This window comes from Aegilops tauschii, chromosome 1, assembly GCF_002575655.3.
Source record: "Aegilops tauschii subsp. strangulata cultivar AL8/78 chromosome 1, Aet v6.0, whole genome shotgun sequence".
Lineage (NCBI taxonomy): Eukaryota > Viridiplantae > Streptophyta > Magnoliopsida > Poales > Poaceae > Aegilops > Aegilops tauschii.
The window spans coordinates 228,002,241-228,019,249 of NC_053035.3; positions in this window are offsets into that span (position 1 = coordinate 228,002,241).

Consider the following 17,009-nt stretch of genomic DNA (forward strand, 5'->3'; position numbering starts at 1 on the left):
TTACCTGACTGGATCCGAGCAGAACGTAGATGTGGTTGAAGCTGTGGTTGCGGCGGCGGTGGTTTGAGATGCCGGTAGGGGTAGGCGCGAGGGGGGGGGGAACTGAGGATGGGGATATGGTTGGAGGAATAAATTCTGAAATCGGGCGCCTAATGAAAATTTCACTACGAAAGTTGAAACTTGGGCGGGGGAAACACACAACACAGATGAAGCGCGTAAAATACTCGTGTGCGAGAAAAAAGAAAGTTGGCAGATCCCGTCTCCAAAAAAATGTACACGTGTACTTGATTTTTTTCGGTCAATGGTACGCCTGGTTTATTAGGAAACATCGCACAGGTAATTGACTTATGGGTCATTAACGCAAAAAAAGCAGACGGCTACGGCATAGAAACCGTGTGTTTTGTGATCTTCTAATGATTAACGCAAAAAAGCGCACACGGGCACACATGCTAACCAACACTCAAAGCCCTCAAAGGATGCTCTTACCGACATTGTACATTAATACTACAAACTTAAAGTACTACTGGTAATTTGTTCTAATACTACAAACTTAAACTACTTCTCACATGCTGCCATCGGGGCATGCTGGCCAGACGCCGGCATTTTCCTTCCCAGCCTTGTAGGCGGCAGCCCACCGTGCTTCAATCTCTGCCAAGCTCTCCTCACCACGGCGTGTGGCCTCTTTTTTCTTGTGGCGGCGGGACTCTCTTTTCTTGACTGCTTTCTGCCTTTTCCGCTCCTTTTGTGCGCCTTTGGCCGCCTCTAGATCCACCACCCATTCGGCCATGGCAGCCTCAAAGTCTGCCCACGTAACTGTCTGCCTGCCGGCGGCGATGAACTCGGCGCGGCGAGATGCCATCGCTTCCTTACCATGTGTGCGGTCGCGGGCGGCGAGGAACGCGGCGCAGCGGGATGCCATCGCTTCCTTACCAGTTACTGTGCACCGCGGTGCCATGGACGATGCCTGGAGAGAGCCCTGGGACGGAGGGGCCGGGCAGCCGTACAGTGCGGTGGTATTCAAGAGCTCAACAACAAAGGACAACAGAAATTTGGCTTCCCTTACAATTTTGCTCGTTCATTATCGTACACGGTTCATCTCCATAGCTTCCGGAAACAGTGTGCGCTAAGCCTATTGTGTGTTGCGTTATGATTGGTTGGAACCCCAGCCACGCGGATCGCGCGTGTGCATCGTAGGATGCTCCGCGATCGAACGGCAATCCACGTCCCTCGCATCACACCCGTGCACCTGTAGCTAGATTGGATTTATATGCGCTAAATGCCTAGAAAATGCACATAATCCCCTAAATATGGTAAATGAGCCCGAAAAAATGCCAAATTTGAACACGGTGATTTGCAGGGTGTATGTTCATCGTAGAAAAAAATCCAGGGCAAAGAACGAAGAAAATTTGGATTCCCCTTCAATCTTCGGGATTTCCCTCTCGAAAGCATGGAACTTCCTCGGTGATGGTTCGATTTATGAAGGGCGTGCATGAGGACATAAGCCAAACCTTCTCAAATTTTTACCAGGGCATGGTGAGGTTATACCATGGCACCATGCCAGGCGTCATGTTTTTTAAGAATTTATTTCATTTTTTCTATAGTTGAAAACCCAACAAACAAACATTTGTGGTTAACTATTGCCACACATTTCATCGAAATATCTGTCCATTCCTTGTAAAAGGCATGAGAATTTACTAAATGGCACGAGCATGATTTTCTAGGCCGTTCTTGTGGACCCTTTCATGCACCGATTGTTTGAACTTGAATTATGCGCATTAATGCCTAGGAAATGCACATAATCCCCTAAATATGGCAAATGAACTCGGAAAAGTGCCAAATTTGAACACAGTGATTTGCAGGTTGTATGTTCATCATAGAAAAAAACTCGTGGACAAAGGACAAAGGAAATTTGGATCCCCCATCAATCTTGCTGATTTCCCCTCGAAACCATGAAACTTCCTTGGTGATGGTTCGATTTATGAAAGGCGCGCGTCACGACATAAGGAAAACATTCTCCAATTTTTACCAGGGCATGGTGAGGCCATACCATGGCACCACGCCAGGCGTCATGCTTTCCAACCACGTGTTTCATTTTTTTGTATAGTTGTTAACCCAGTAAACGATGCGTTTATGGTTGACTATTGCCACACATTTCCTTGAAATATCTGCCCATTCCTTGTAAAAAGCATGAGAATGTACTAAATAACATGAGCATGGTTTTCCAGACCGTTCTTGTGCACCTTTTCATGCACCAATTGTTCGAATTTGAATTATGTCCATTAATGCCTAGAAAATGCACACAATCCCCTAAATATGGTAAATGAGCCCGGGAAAATGTCAAATTTGGACGCGTTGCATTTGAGGCGGTATGTTGATCGTTGGAAAAAACTGACTGACAAACTAGGATGGAAATTTGGATTCCCCTTCAATCTTGGGGATTTCCCTCTCGAAAGCATGGAACTTCCTCGGTGATAGTTCGATTTATGAAGGGCGTGCATGACGACATAAGCCAAACCTTCTCAAATTTTTACCAGGGCATGGTGAGGTCATACCATGGCACCATGCCAGGCGTCATGTTTTTTAAGCATTTATTTCATTTTTCTATAGCTGAAAACCCAACAAACAAACATTTGTGGTTGACTATTGCCACACATTTCATCGAAATATCTGTCCATTATTCCTTGTAAAAGGCATGAGAATTTACTAAATGACACGAGCATGGTTTTCTAGGCTGTTCTTGTGGACCCTTTCATGCACCGATTGTTTGAACTTGAATTATGTGCATTAATGCCTAGGAAATGCACACAATCCCCTAAATATGGCAAATGAACCCGGAAAAGTGCCAAATTTGAACACGGTGATTTGCAGGTTGTATGTTCATCATAGAAAAAAAACTCATGGATAAAGGACAAAGGAAATTTGGACCCCCCCTTCAATCTTGGTGATTTCCCCCTCGAAACCATGAAGCTTCCTCGGTGATGGTTCGTTCTATGAAAGGCGTGCATGACGACATTTTTACCAGGGCACGGTGAGGTCATACCATGGCACCACACCAGGCGTCATGTTTTCCAAGCATGTATTTCATTTTTGTATAGTTGTTAACCCAGTAAACGACGCGTTTATGGTTGACTATTGACACACATTTCCTTGAAATATCTGCCCATTCCTTGTAAAATGCATGAGAATGTACTAAATAGCACGAGCATGCTTTTCCAGACCGTTCTTGTGCACCTTTTCATCCACCGATTGTTCGAATTTGAATTATGTGCATAATTAATGCCTAGAAAATGCACATAATCCCCTAAATATGGTAAATGAGTTCGGAAAAATGTCAAATTTGAACACGTTGCATTCGAGGTGGTATGTTGATCGTTGGGAAAAAACTGAATGACAAACTAGGACGGAAATTTGGATTCCCCTTCAATCTTGGTGATTTCCCTCTCGAAAGCATTGAACTTCCTCGGTGATGGTTCGAATTGTGAAGGGCGTGCATGATGACATAAATCAAACCTTCTCAGCTTTTAACCAGGGCACGATGGCCATACCATGGCACCATGCCAGCCATCATGTTTTTCAAGAACATATTTCATTGTTCTATAGTTGATAACCCAGTAAATGACACGTTTGTGGTTGACTATTGCCACGCATTCCATTGAAATCTCTGCCCATTCCTTGTAAAAGGCTTGAGAAATTACTAAATACCATGAGTATGGTTTTTCTAGACCGTTCTTGTGCACCCTTTCATGCACCGGTTGTTTGAATTTGAATTATGTGCATTAATGCCTACAAAATGCACATAATCCCCTAAATATTGTAAATGAACCCGTAAAAGTGTCAAATTTGAACACGGTGATTAGCAGGGTTTATGTTCATCGTAGAAATAAAGCTCATGGATGAAGGACAAAGGAAATTTGGATTCCCATTCAATCTTGGTGATTTATTATCGCACACGATTCATCTCCGTCGCCTCTGCGAACCGTGTGTGTTCACTCACACATGCAAAAGGAAAAAAGAAAACCCTCGCCCACTTCGTCCCCACTCACTCGCCGCGGACTCCTCCACAACTCTTCACCCTAAGCTCGATGGCTGTTGGCGGCGGGCACAGGTCGCGCTCCAAACGGCACCGAATTTTGCCCCTACCGCTTTCGGCCGCCTATCTGCACCGACATTCTAGACTCTGGTCGACTGGGGTTTTCTGCGGGATTGGGCCGGGAATTTTTCTCATGGAGAAGGTAATCAACTTAATTAGTGAAATATTCACTCATGTCTTATCGCAGTCCATCCGTCGTTGTTAATCAACTGGCGGAAATCGCCATGGAATCATTTTTGTTCTAGCTGATTCGTGGGTGTTCATTCATGTGTCAACAGTGCGAGCACAAATCGGGCAACTGTGGTCGTGGCCAGTCGGAAACGAAGTTCTATCTGACCATTCCGGATGACTTCAGGGAGCGCTCGGTATGTTCAATCTCAACCTACCACGGTCGGCATGGCCTAAATTTGTGAACATATACCGTCTGTTGCTACATTATCTATATATTTGCATCAAATCTTTATTACATTATCTATTTTTAATTTTATATTTTTGTACTTTGCTTTCATCTATATATATGGATCTGTTCTATCAGTTACTCCCATATTTGCATCTTGCTCTATTATTTCAATATATCTAATTTACGATATTAATTTTCATTTCAAGTAGTACATCCCTTACTTTGCAAGAACATGAGGAGAAGGAAATCTTGGGCTTTACTTTGCTGATGACTCCCAGGATGTCATATTGACAACACAACATGGATTTACAATGACAGTTAGCGTTAAACTTGATAAAGATGGTCACTCCTATTATAATGCGGACCTTTGGAGAAAAATGTCTAAGTGTTATGAACTGAAAGCTGGCAATAAAATTCTAGTGCGTGCACCACAGCCTGGTCTAATTAACATGTATGTTTACTTCCCCAACGTCATCAGCCGATCAAAGTCTGATCAAGGTTAGTGTCCTTTCAACTTTCTCCATGCTGTCATATTACTATTTAAGCAACCAATTGATCACTATTTAAGCAACCAATTGTGATATCATATTCTGACTCCGTTCCTAGGCAGTAACAAATTCTATTTACCAATTTATGCGCGCTATATATTCTTCTGCCATGTTCTGAATAAATAGTACCTTTCCACCTTTTAAGCATGATATGTTGGATGCATAGTGAACGATCTGTATGTTACTAAGCGTACCAAATTTCACTAGAAGGACTTGAAGCATGTCATAAACTTTGTTGATAATTTGACAGAGATAGCACAATGTATGAACGCTGGATTTTGGATGTGATTAATTAGACCTATGGTGCACACACTGAACAAGACCAATTGTGTGCACAAAACGCTGGTAAAAAGACTTATTTTAATGTTGATGCTCATAAACTATATATATCTTCAATGATATGTTACAATTGTTTTTTATTCTACATGTCAATAGAAATTGCCCCTGTAGTAGTTCCTGGATCGATTTCCCGGCGTGGTCGAATTACACTTGTGCCCGCTAATAACGCCAAAGTGATTGCAAGGTACTGCATTTCCCGCAGAAATGGAACCATTCAAATTAACAAGTTCTCGCTTCTCGTGGCAATGCATCCATATTGGAAAATTGGAGACACTGTTCTACTCATGCTCTACCAAGGCACAGGAGGGCTCTTCCTTTTCATTGACGAGATGCCGAGTCACCATGATCAAGATGCTTCCAGTGGATAGTTGTGGTTGTTGGCCCCCAGCCTCTTAAAATGTGCTAGCTGTTACTATATATGTTAAGTATGTAGATATGGACCATATGGTTGTTGTCCCTTAGCCTCTTAAAATGTGATAGTTGTTACTATGTTAAGTATGTAGATATGGATATGGTTGTCAAAACCGTGTTACGAAGATCCTTCTTTTGTCGAATAGTGTAACCACTATATATATGTTACTCAAATGCTGTTACCCAAGTTCATAAATTTTCATGGGAAGTATTAGTATCTGTAGCGACCAGACCTCAAACAGTCTAGTCTCTGTGCATCAGTGTCATCCCTGGATCGGTAATGCTGACACGCACAGTACTTGAAGGATTTATAACAGAGTAGCAATCACACACTTATTACATCGAATTGTCTCAAGAGAGAACTTATTACAATAAATATGGCTTAAGGCCATCTAAAATGATAACGGCGGAAGGCTTGGAAGATAAAGTGAGTCCATCAACTCCAACGGCATCACTGAGTATAAGACCACGACCTAAGGCTCCTTACTCGTCGTCTGAAAAGTCTGCAACATGATACGTTGCAGCCTGAAAACGGATCAGCACATGGAATATGCTGGCAAAGTAACACATAGAGAGTAATGAACAGAAATAATGCTATCACTACATGCATATTTGGCTGGTGGAAAGCTCTATGGTTACAGTTTTGCGAAAAGCCAATTTTTCCCTACAACAAGGAATAAATTTAATTTAAATACAAAGTTGGTTGAAAAATATTGAGAAGGTAAACCCCCTCTCAATCCCAATTAAAAGTAATCATTAACAACCCAAAAAATTATTTAAGTAACGTGATGAGATCAACATGATAATCCAAGAACCAGATACTCAAGATGTCCATAACCGGGGACACGGCTAACCATGATTAGTTTGTACACTCTGCAGAGGTTTGTGCACTTTTCCCCACAAGACTCGATCGCCTCCGTTGGATTTCTCGCACTACAAGGTGTTTGAGAAACGGATGACCGAGACATAGTCTTTCAGAAGCATTAGCACCTTACGATGGGTAGACCGTACCACCTACATCCCCTACATCTGCTAGTCTACCACTGTAAGAGTTCACACGACTTAATCAACTATGCTAGAGCCCATAATAGCTTGTGGCTGCACACGGAAGTTTCTAGTATGAATAATCTCATGATCCCTTTGAGCCTGGGTGGCGGTCATAGGAGAATCACACGGTACCCCAGGATTTCCAAAAAAATACAGGCAATCACTGGAATTCCCCAGGTGCCTCAATCCACCCAGATGTGTATTAAAAGTTGCCACCTTAAGTTAACCATTAATTAAGAATACTCACATCTGTCATGAATACACTCAAACCCAATCCACGTCTACGAGCATAGCATAGCAATATAAGCAAACGTAGAAGTAACTCCCAGGGTTTGACAATAAACAGGTGAATAGGTACTACCTCAGCTACTTCCCATCCCACAATTTAATTCAGATCCTAACCATGCAATTGTTTGGGGATGAAACTAATGCATAAAAACTGGGTATGGAAAGGATATGATCAAAGTGTTACTTGCCTTGCTGATGATCCGTGAAACCTAGAGACTCGTAGTAGCACGCTTCGCACTCCGGGTACTCTATCGCAAACAAACAATACATACATAAGCAATCAAGCAAGGGTGCACTGGTAAAACTCAAAATAAGAGATCTAACCAGAAAGTTCAGCTTAAGAACTCCGGTTTGCAGAAAGAATCAAATCAAACGGAGCAACGAAACTCAAACGGAGAAAGAAACAAGATCCGTTTACTAATCTGAACTAAAGTAAAATTTTACAGTACCAAAATCTTGTTCAAGTTGGTTAAACAGAAAGAGGGTCTCAAGATGAAGATCTAGGCGCTTGAATCGCCTAATTCCGATAAACGAGCGAAAGGATAAACTGAAACGAAAATCGGATCAGAAATCGCGATCGAAAATAATCGCAGAAAAATCCGAAGAAAGAAACTGACGAACAGGCTAACGAACGAACGTTCGTTGTTTGTAACTATCAGGCAAAAACCGCTCGTTAAAACGAACGTACGGACGAACGTCCGCTAAATAGATAAACCGAGAAAACCGGCGAACCGATCTAAAAAAACGAACTAGGGTTTCTAAAAAAACCGAATCGGTTTTCTAAAAAAAACCGGAGGCGGCGAACGGCGCGTTACCTCCGGCTCGGGCGGCGGGGTTGCGGCGGCGGGGCGACGGCGACGCGACGCAGCGAGGGGCGGCGGCGAAGCGCGGCAGAGGCGGCGGCGCGGCTGCGGTGGCGGGGTTGGTGGTGGTGGCGGCGGTCCGGGGGGTATTTAAGAGGGGGAGGGGGCGGCTTGGAGGAGGGGGCAAGGCGGCGGGGGAGGAGGAGTCCGGCTCGGATTCCGGTCCGAGTCGGCGGCGGCGGCGCGCGGTCTCCACGTGGGAGAATGCGACGCGGGGGAGATGGGCCGGCTCGGCTGGGCCTCGGCCCAGTCCGGCGCTGGAAGTTTTTTTTAACAATTCTTCCAAACAGAAAATAAAACCTAGAAAATAAAATAAAAATCTAAAAATGCCAAAACAAATTTTCACCATCTAAATAAAATATTTAGAACAAGATGAACATTTTCTTGGCCCTAAAATGCAATTTTGAAAACGTGCAAATTTTCTAATGGAAATAAAATTGCAATGAAATCCAAATAAAATCAAATATTTGATTTTAATATTTTTCCTCCAATATTTCAATTATTTTGGAGAAGTCATATTATCTCCTCTCATATATTTTAATATGAAATATTTTTCGGAGAGAACAATAATTAAAACCAAAATCCTCGTTTCAATATTTGATAAAAAATTCAAATATGAAAACCGGGAAATCCCCAACTCTCTCCGAGGGTCCTTGAGTTGCTTAGGATTTCGAGGATCGTGAACAAAAATGCAATAAAATAAGATATGCAAGAATGATCTATGTATAACATTCCAAATTGAAAATTTGGGATGTTACAAACCTACCCCCCTTAAGATGAATCTCGCCCTCGAGATTTGGGTTGGCTAGAAAATAGGTGAGAGTGGTCCTTCCGTAGATCTTCCTCTCGCTCCCAGGTGGCTTCATCCTCGGTATGGTGAGTCCACTGAACTTTGCAGAACTTGATAACCTTGCTGCGGGTGACTCGGCTGGCATATTCGAGAATCTTGACTGGTTTCTCCTCATAGGTCAAATCACTATCCAGCTGGATCGCTTCCAATGTCACTATATCTCTCAGTGGTATCTCAGCCATCTCTGCGTGGCACTTCTTCAGCTGAGAAATATGGAACACATCGTGAACTCCCGACAATCCTTCGGCCAATTCCAACTTGTAAGCAACTTCTCCCATACGCTCCAAAACTTTGTATGGTCCTACAAAACGTGGCGCTAACTTTCCCTTAACTCCAAAGCGCTTCACTCCTCGGAGTGGTGATACTCGAAGATACACTCTGTCTCCGACTTCGTAAACTGTCTCCTTGCATTTAGAATCCGCATAACTCTTCTGCCTGGACTGGGCTACCTTGAGCCTATCGCGAATCAACTTCACCTTCTGTTCAGACTCTTAATCAAATCTGGTCCAAACAACTGGCGGTCTCCAACTTCATCCCACAACAACGGTGTCCTGCATCTCCTTCCGTACAGAGCTTCGAAAGGGGCCATCTTCAAACTGGATTGATAACTGTTGTTGTAAGAGAACTCCGCATTCGACAAATTGTCGTCCCAACTAGATCCATAATCTAGCGCACAAGCTCTCAGCATGTCCTCCAAAATCTGGTTGACTCTCTCGGTCTGTCCGTCTGTCTGTGGTTGAAAGGCTGTACTGAACTCTAGCCTGGTACCCAAAGTTTCGTGCAACTAATTCCAAAAATTTTAAGTACACTGGGTTCCTCTATCTGATACAATGGTCCTCGGAACTCCATGCAGACATACGATCCTGGACATGTATATCTTTGCCAACTTAGCACTGGTGTAAGTGGTCTTTACTGGGATGAAATGAGCCACCTTCGTCAAACGATCGACTACAACCCATATCGAGTCATAGCCTGTGTAACACCCCGCATGTAACTTGCCATATTTGTAACTCCGACTCTTGCCATTTCGGCTATGTGATATGTTTTTCCCTCCGTTGTCGGGTTTTGTCTTTCGTTTTGTATTTTGTCATGTCATGCATTTTCATATCATGTCATCATGTGCATTGCATTCGCATACGTGTTCGTCTCATGCATCCGAGCATTTTCCCCGTTGTCCGTTTTCCAATCCGGCGCTCCTATCTCCTCCGGTGCACCCCTCTAGTTTTCTTTCGTGTGCGTGTGTCAAACTTTCTCGGAATGGACCGAGGCTTGTCAAGTGGTCTTAATATACCACCCGGAGACTACCGGTCAAGTTTCGTTCCATTCGGAGGTCGTTTGGTACTCCAACGGTTAATCGGGCATCCGCAAAGTCCATTTGAGTGTCCAGCAAAACCCCCCTCCAAAACCAGCCCAAAGCCCACCAAACTCTTTTCCATGCTCTAGGTCGTTCGATCACGATCGTGTGGCGAAAACCGCACCTCTTTTGGAGCCTCCTAGCTCCCTCTACCTATTTATAAGTGGGCATCCCGAAAAACGAAATCTCAGACGAAACCCTAAGTTTTTCCCTCCGCGCCGCCGGACGCGTCCGCCGTCGGCCGGACACGTCCAACCGCCGCCGCCGGCCGGACACGTCCAACCGCCGCCGCCGGCCCGCGAAGCCCGCAGCGGGCCCGCCCGAGCCCGCGCCGCCGCCGCGCACCGCAACCGACGGCCGGCCCCGCCGCCGCCGCCATCGCCGCCGGCCGGCTCGTCTTCTCCGCCGCCGGCGCCGTGCCCGCCGCCCCGGCGCCGCCTCCTCCGGCCCCGCCGCCGGCGCCCCTCCTCCGGCGCTCCTCCGCCCGCCGCCGGCCTCGCCTCCCCCGGACCGCCGCGCCGCCTCTCCCTCCTTCCCCGTCGCCGGCTTTCCCGTCGCCGGCCAGGAGCTCCGGCCCAGATCCGATCGAGTGGTACTGTTCACGTTGACTTCTTCGTCCCCCTTTTTTTCTTCCAAGTCCTGGAATCTTATCAGTATATGCTCCTGTTCCCGATGCGATAACTTTGTGCATGTAGCTCCGATTCGCGCGTATAATATGTCAAATTGTTCGTCTCGTGATGCTCTTCATTTTGTTAAATTGCACCATGTTCATTAGAGGTCATCTTGATGCCCAAATATTCGTTGGAAGAGGGCTAGTTGCTGTTAATCTCTGGTTCTTATCAGAACTTGGAGATTAGTCATTTTTGTATCATTTATTCTGTGCATCGTTTGAGCATGAGCTCTACATGTGTTTTGAAGTATGCCATGCCATCTTTCCAGTGGTATAGTCCATGTATTTTTGTGATCTCTGTGGTGACTAGCACAAGCATGCAAAGTAGGCCCCGTAATATTTCTGATTTCAGGGACTTGGTGATTTCTCTGTCCTTGTCTGCTGTAATTTTGTTGCCATGTAAACTTGATGCTACAGAGAGATCCATGCATATTTTGGAGATATTCAGTAAGGATGTTTTGTATCTATAGTTGTAATTGATGCATTCCTGCAATTGTTTGAAATTTTGGAGTACCATAGCATGACTCAATCATGCTCTACGTTTGCTATAAAATATTTCTGGCAGATTCTTAACATGACATGCATTTTTGCCAAGCTTATTGTAGTTGATCCATACATTCTATGCAATTGTTCTTGCCATGGATAGCTTCATAAACATGCCATATTTCTGTAGGTATGCTTGTTTTGTCATTCATTGCTCTGTAGTGAGTGCATCAAGCTCACAAACAGGCCTACATATTAATGTTTCTGCCATGCTCTGTTTTCTGCTAAGTCTGAAACCTGATAACGAAACTTGCTATGTTTACATGCTTGTCATCATATCTTCTGGTCCTTTTTGGCTTATGGTCAGTAAGGACGTTTGTCATGTGCATTTAGTAGAACACTACCATTCCTTGTTTTGCTATGTTAAGTTCCTTTATCATGGTGATTTCGTGCTCTGAACATGGCTACCTGATGCTGATTTCTGCCATGTCCAGTTTTTCACCAAGTCTGTGAACCTGTAATCTTTTGCACTTTTGCCATGCTTGTTTGAGCTTGATATGTTGTGAACTAGCTGTAGCTCAGTGTTCATCTTTTGTCAAGCATCTCCTGTAGATTACTACCATGTGCTTTGTTGCTATGTTGGGGTGCTGTAACATTGCTACTTGCTGTATTTTAAGTGCTATCTTGCTGTTTATCGCAGATTAGTGTCATTCTTGTTTTGCTTGTCATTTGCAAACCGTGCATCCGATTCCGGTGATCTTTATATCGATTTCGACCGAAATCATCTCATCTTTCCAGTGGCATGCTTGGTTTGCCAAGTTACTGCCATGTTCATCTTTTTCCTTCCGGAGCACGCATATGCATCGCATATCACATCTTGCATATCATACATGTCTTGCATCATGTTGCTTGTGCATTTCTCGTTGTTGATTGTGATTCCGTTTGTTTGTGTTCTTGTCTTGGGTAGATCCGGGAGACGAGTTCGTGAACGAGGAACCTGTCGAGTACGCTTATGAGGATCAAGCTTTCGACAACTCTGAGAATCTTGCAGGCAAGATGACCACCCCTCGAAATCACTTCTATCTTTGCTATGCTAGTTGTTCGCTCTATTGCCATGCTCGCTACCTATCACTTGCTATATCATGTCTCCCATTTTAGCCATGTCAGCCCTAACCATCCTTTCCTAGCAAACCGTTGTTTGGCTATGTACCGCTTTTGCTCAACCCCTCTTATAGCGTTGCTAGTTGCAGGTGAAGTTGAAGTTTGTTCCATGTCGGAACATGGACATGTTGGGATATCACTATATCTCTTATTTAATAAATGCATCTATATATTTGGTAAAGGGTGGAAGGCTCGGCCTTATGCCTGGTGTTTTGTTCCACTCTTGCCGCCCTAGTTACTGTTATACCGGGATTATGTTCCTTGAGTTTGCGTTCCTTACGCGGTCGGGTGATTTATGGGACCCCCTTGACAGTTCGCCTTGAATAAAACTCCTCCAGCAAGGCCCAACCTTGGTTTTACCATTTGCGACCTATACCTTTTTCCCCCGGGTTTTCTAGAGCCCGAGGGTCATCTTTATTTTAAACCCCCGGGCCAGTGCTCCTCTGAGTATTGGTCCAAACTGTCAGTCGCCGGTGGCCACCAGGGGCAACTCTGGGCTGGCCTATCGGAAGCTTGGACAATCCGGTGTGCCCTGAGAACGAGATATGTGCAGCTCCTATCGGGATTTGTCGGCACATTCGGGCGGCTTTGCTGGTCTTGTTTTACCATTGTCGAGATGTCTTGTAAACCGGGATTCCGAGACTGATCGGGTCTTTCCGGGAGAAGGTTTATCCTTCGTTGACCGTGAGAGCTTATGATGGGCTAAGTTGGGACACCCCTGCAGGGTATTATCTTTCGAAAGCCGTGCCCGCGGTTATGAGGCAGATGGGAATTTGTTAATGTCCGGTTGTAGATAACTTGCCACTTGACCCAATTAAAATACACCAAGTGCGTGTGTAGCCGTGATGGTCTCTTCTCGGCGGAGTCCGGGAAGTGAACACGGTCTGTGTTATGTATGACGTAAGTAGGTGTTCAGGACCTCTTCTTGGTCATTGCTAGATGACGTCCGTTCCTTTGCTTCTCTTCTCGCTCTCATTTGCGCAAGTTAGCCACCATATATGCTTTTGCCGCTGCAGCTTCACCTCTTGCACCCTCCTTGTCCTATAAGCTTAAATAGTCTTGATCTCGCGGGTGTGAGATTGCTGAGTCCCCGTGACTCACAGATACTTCCAAAACCAGTTGCAGGTGCCGACGATGCCAGTGCAGATGATGGCGTCGATCTCAAGTGGGAGTTCGACGAGGAACGTGGTCGTTACTATGTGTCTTTTCCTGATGATCAGTAGTGGAGCCCAGTTGGGACGATCGGGAATCTAGCATTTGGGGTTGTCTTATTTTCATCTGGATTTTGGCCGTAGCCGGTCTATATGATTGTATTTTGGATGATGTATGATGATATTTATGTATTGTGTGAAGTGGCGATTGTAAGCCAACTCTTTATCCCATTCTTGTTCATTACATGGGATTGTGTGAAGATGACCCTTCTTGCGACAAAACCACTATGTGGTTATGCCTCTAAGTCGTGCCTCGACACGTGGGAGATATAGCCGCATCGTGGGCGTTACAGCCTGAACGAGTCCTGGGCAATCCCGTGATAAAATCCATGCCTAGCTTATCCCACTTCCATTCGGGTATCGGCAATGGTTGTAGCAATCCTGCTGGCTTCTGATGCTCTGCCTTCACTCTCTGGCATACATCACAAACTGCTACATACTCCGCAATATCCTTCTTCATTCCGCTCCACCAGAAACTGTCCTTCAAATCCAGATACATCTTGGTATTTCCTGGGTGAATCAAATATGGTGAATCATGGGCCTCTTGCAGAATCAACTTCCTGATCTCTAGATCATTGGGCACATAAACGCGGTCCTCAAACCATAAGGTATCGTGCTCATCCTCACGAAATCCCTTGGGTTTTCCTTTGCTCATCCTTTCCTTTATCTCGGCAATTTCCTTGTCTGTCTTCTGAGCTTCTCTGATCTTATCCATCAAAGTAGACTGAATCTCCAATGCTGCTACATAGCCTCTTGGAACTATTTCCAAACATAGTTCACGAAGATCCTCGGCTAACTCCTTGGGTAACTCTCCGGTCATGAGTGTGTTGACATGGCTCTTGCGGCTCAATGCATCAGCTACTACGTTAGCCTTCCCTGGGTGATGATGCAATCTCATATCATAATCCTTGATGAGCTGCAACCATCTCCTTTGCCTGAGATTCAACTCCTTCTGCGTGAAAATTTACTTCAAACTCTTGTGATCCGTGTACACCTCACAATGGTTTCCGATGAGAAAATGTCTCCATGTCTTCAACGCATGCACTACGGCTGCTAACTCCAAATCATGCGTAGCATAATTCAACTCATCGGGTTTAAGCTATCGTGAGGCATACGAAACAACTCTTCCCTCGTGCATTAGCACTGCTCCAAGTCCTCGACGAGAAGCGTCGCAATAAACTTCATAATCCTTGCGTTGATCTGGCAGAATCAACACTGGCGCTATAACTAAACGCTTCTTCAACTCCTGGAAACTAGCCTCACATTCCTCCGTCCAATTGAACTTGGTGTGCTTCTTCAACAACTCGGTCATAGGTTTTGCAATCTTCGAGAAATTCTCAATAAATCTCCGGTAGTATCCTGCGAGTCCAAGAAAACTCCGGATTTCTCCAACTGACGTGGGTGCTTCCCAATTAGTCACAGTGTTAACCTTGGTGGGATCTACTGCTATTCCTTCTCCGGATATAACATGTCCAAGGAATCCAACTTCCTTTAACCAAAACTCGCACTTGCTGAACTTGGCATATAACTGATGTTCTCTTAGCTTTCCAAGTACCAAACGCAAATGCTCCTTATGCTCTTCTTCATTCTTCGAATAGACCAGAATATCATCAATGAACACTACGATGAACTTATCCAAAAACTCCATAAACACTTTGTTCATCATGTTCATGAAATAGGCAGGTGCGTTAGTCAGGCCAAAAGACATAACGGTGTACTCATATAGCCCATACCTTGTGGTAAAAGCTGTCTTGGGTATATCCTGCTCTCGAATCTTCAACTGGTGGTATCCTGATCATAAATCAATCTTGGAAAATACTTTAGCTCCTTGTAGTCGGTCAAACAGATCATTGATCATCGGCAGTGGGTACTTGTTCTTGATTGTTACTTCATTCAATCGACGATAATCAACAACCATCCTCAACGATCCATCTTTCTTCTCCACTAGAAGTACTGGTGATCCCCAAGGTGACGAACTTGGGCGAATATATCCATTATCTAGTAACTCCTTAATCTGCTTCTTAATTTCTTCCAAATCCTTAGCGGGCATCCTCTACGATCTAATAGATATCGGCCCCGTGCCTAGCAAAAGGTCAATCAAAAACTCAATGTCTCTATCCGGTGGCATGCCTGGCAACTCCTCTGGAAATACGTCAGGGAAATCCTTCACCACTGGCACTTCCTCCTGTACAACTCCTGATAAGGAATTCACTTGAGTCCTCTTCGGCACATGCCGGGATACATACTTAATCCTTCTTCCTTCTGGGGTAGTAAGTAAGATCGTCTTACTGGCGCAATCGATGTTTCCTCCATACATCGATAGCCAATCCATGCCTAATATCACATCCAATCCTTGTGACTCCAATACTATTAGGTCTGAGGGGAACGAGTAGTTACCAATCCTTAACAGTAACCGATCACACCATAGGCTAGCCATATACTCTGCTCCTGGCGAGGTTACTAACATGGGAGACCTAAGGGCTTGGGTTGGCAGTTTAAACTTATCCACGAATCTCCTTGATATGTATGAATGCGATGCACCAGTATCAAAAAGTACGACTGCAGTAAATGACTTAACCAAAAACTTGCCTATTACTGCATCTAGTTGGGCTTCAACCTCCTCCACGTTAACGTGGTTCACTTGTCCCCTGGTGAAAGGGTTGGGCTTCTTCCCAGAGCTTCCATTGCCATTCCCATTCTTGGTTTCAGGACAATCATTGGCGTAATGTCCGGTCTTATGGCATTTGTAGCACGTCACGTGGCTTAGATCCTTCTTGGCTGGGGTTGATGGGTTGGTACGGTTCTGTCCATTGCTTCCTCCATTCCCATTGCCATTCTTGGGGCCACCATGATTGTGCGAACTTCCTCCATTATGAGTGTGGCCTCCATGGTTATGCTGAAGGTGTCCTCCCGAGTTCGGGGTAAAACGAGGCTTTTGATGAGCTCATGCACTGTACTTTCCTTGTCCATACTTCCTCTTACGCCTCTCAATCTGCTGCTGCTTCCCTTCAATCATGAGAGCTCTGTCTACCAACTCCTGGTAGTTGTTAAAAGTTGCCACCATAAACTGCATGCTCAGCTCATCATCCAGTCCTTCCAGAAACTTCTCCTGCTTAGCTGCATCCGTAGCAACGTCATCTGGGGCATAACGTGCTAACTTACTAAAATCCTCCACGTATCGGCCAACGGTACGTCCTCCTTGGCGTAAGTTGCGAAACTCACGCTTCTTCATGGCCATAGCTCCTGCTGAAACATGGGCAATACAGAAAGCTTGCTGAAACTGGTCCCATGTGA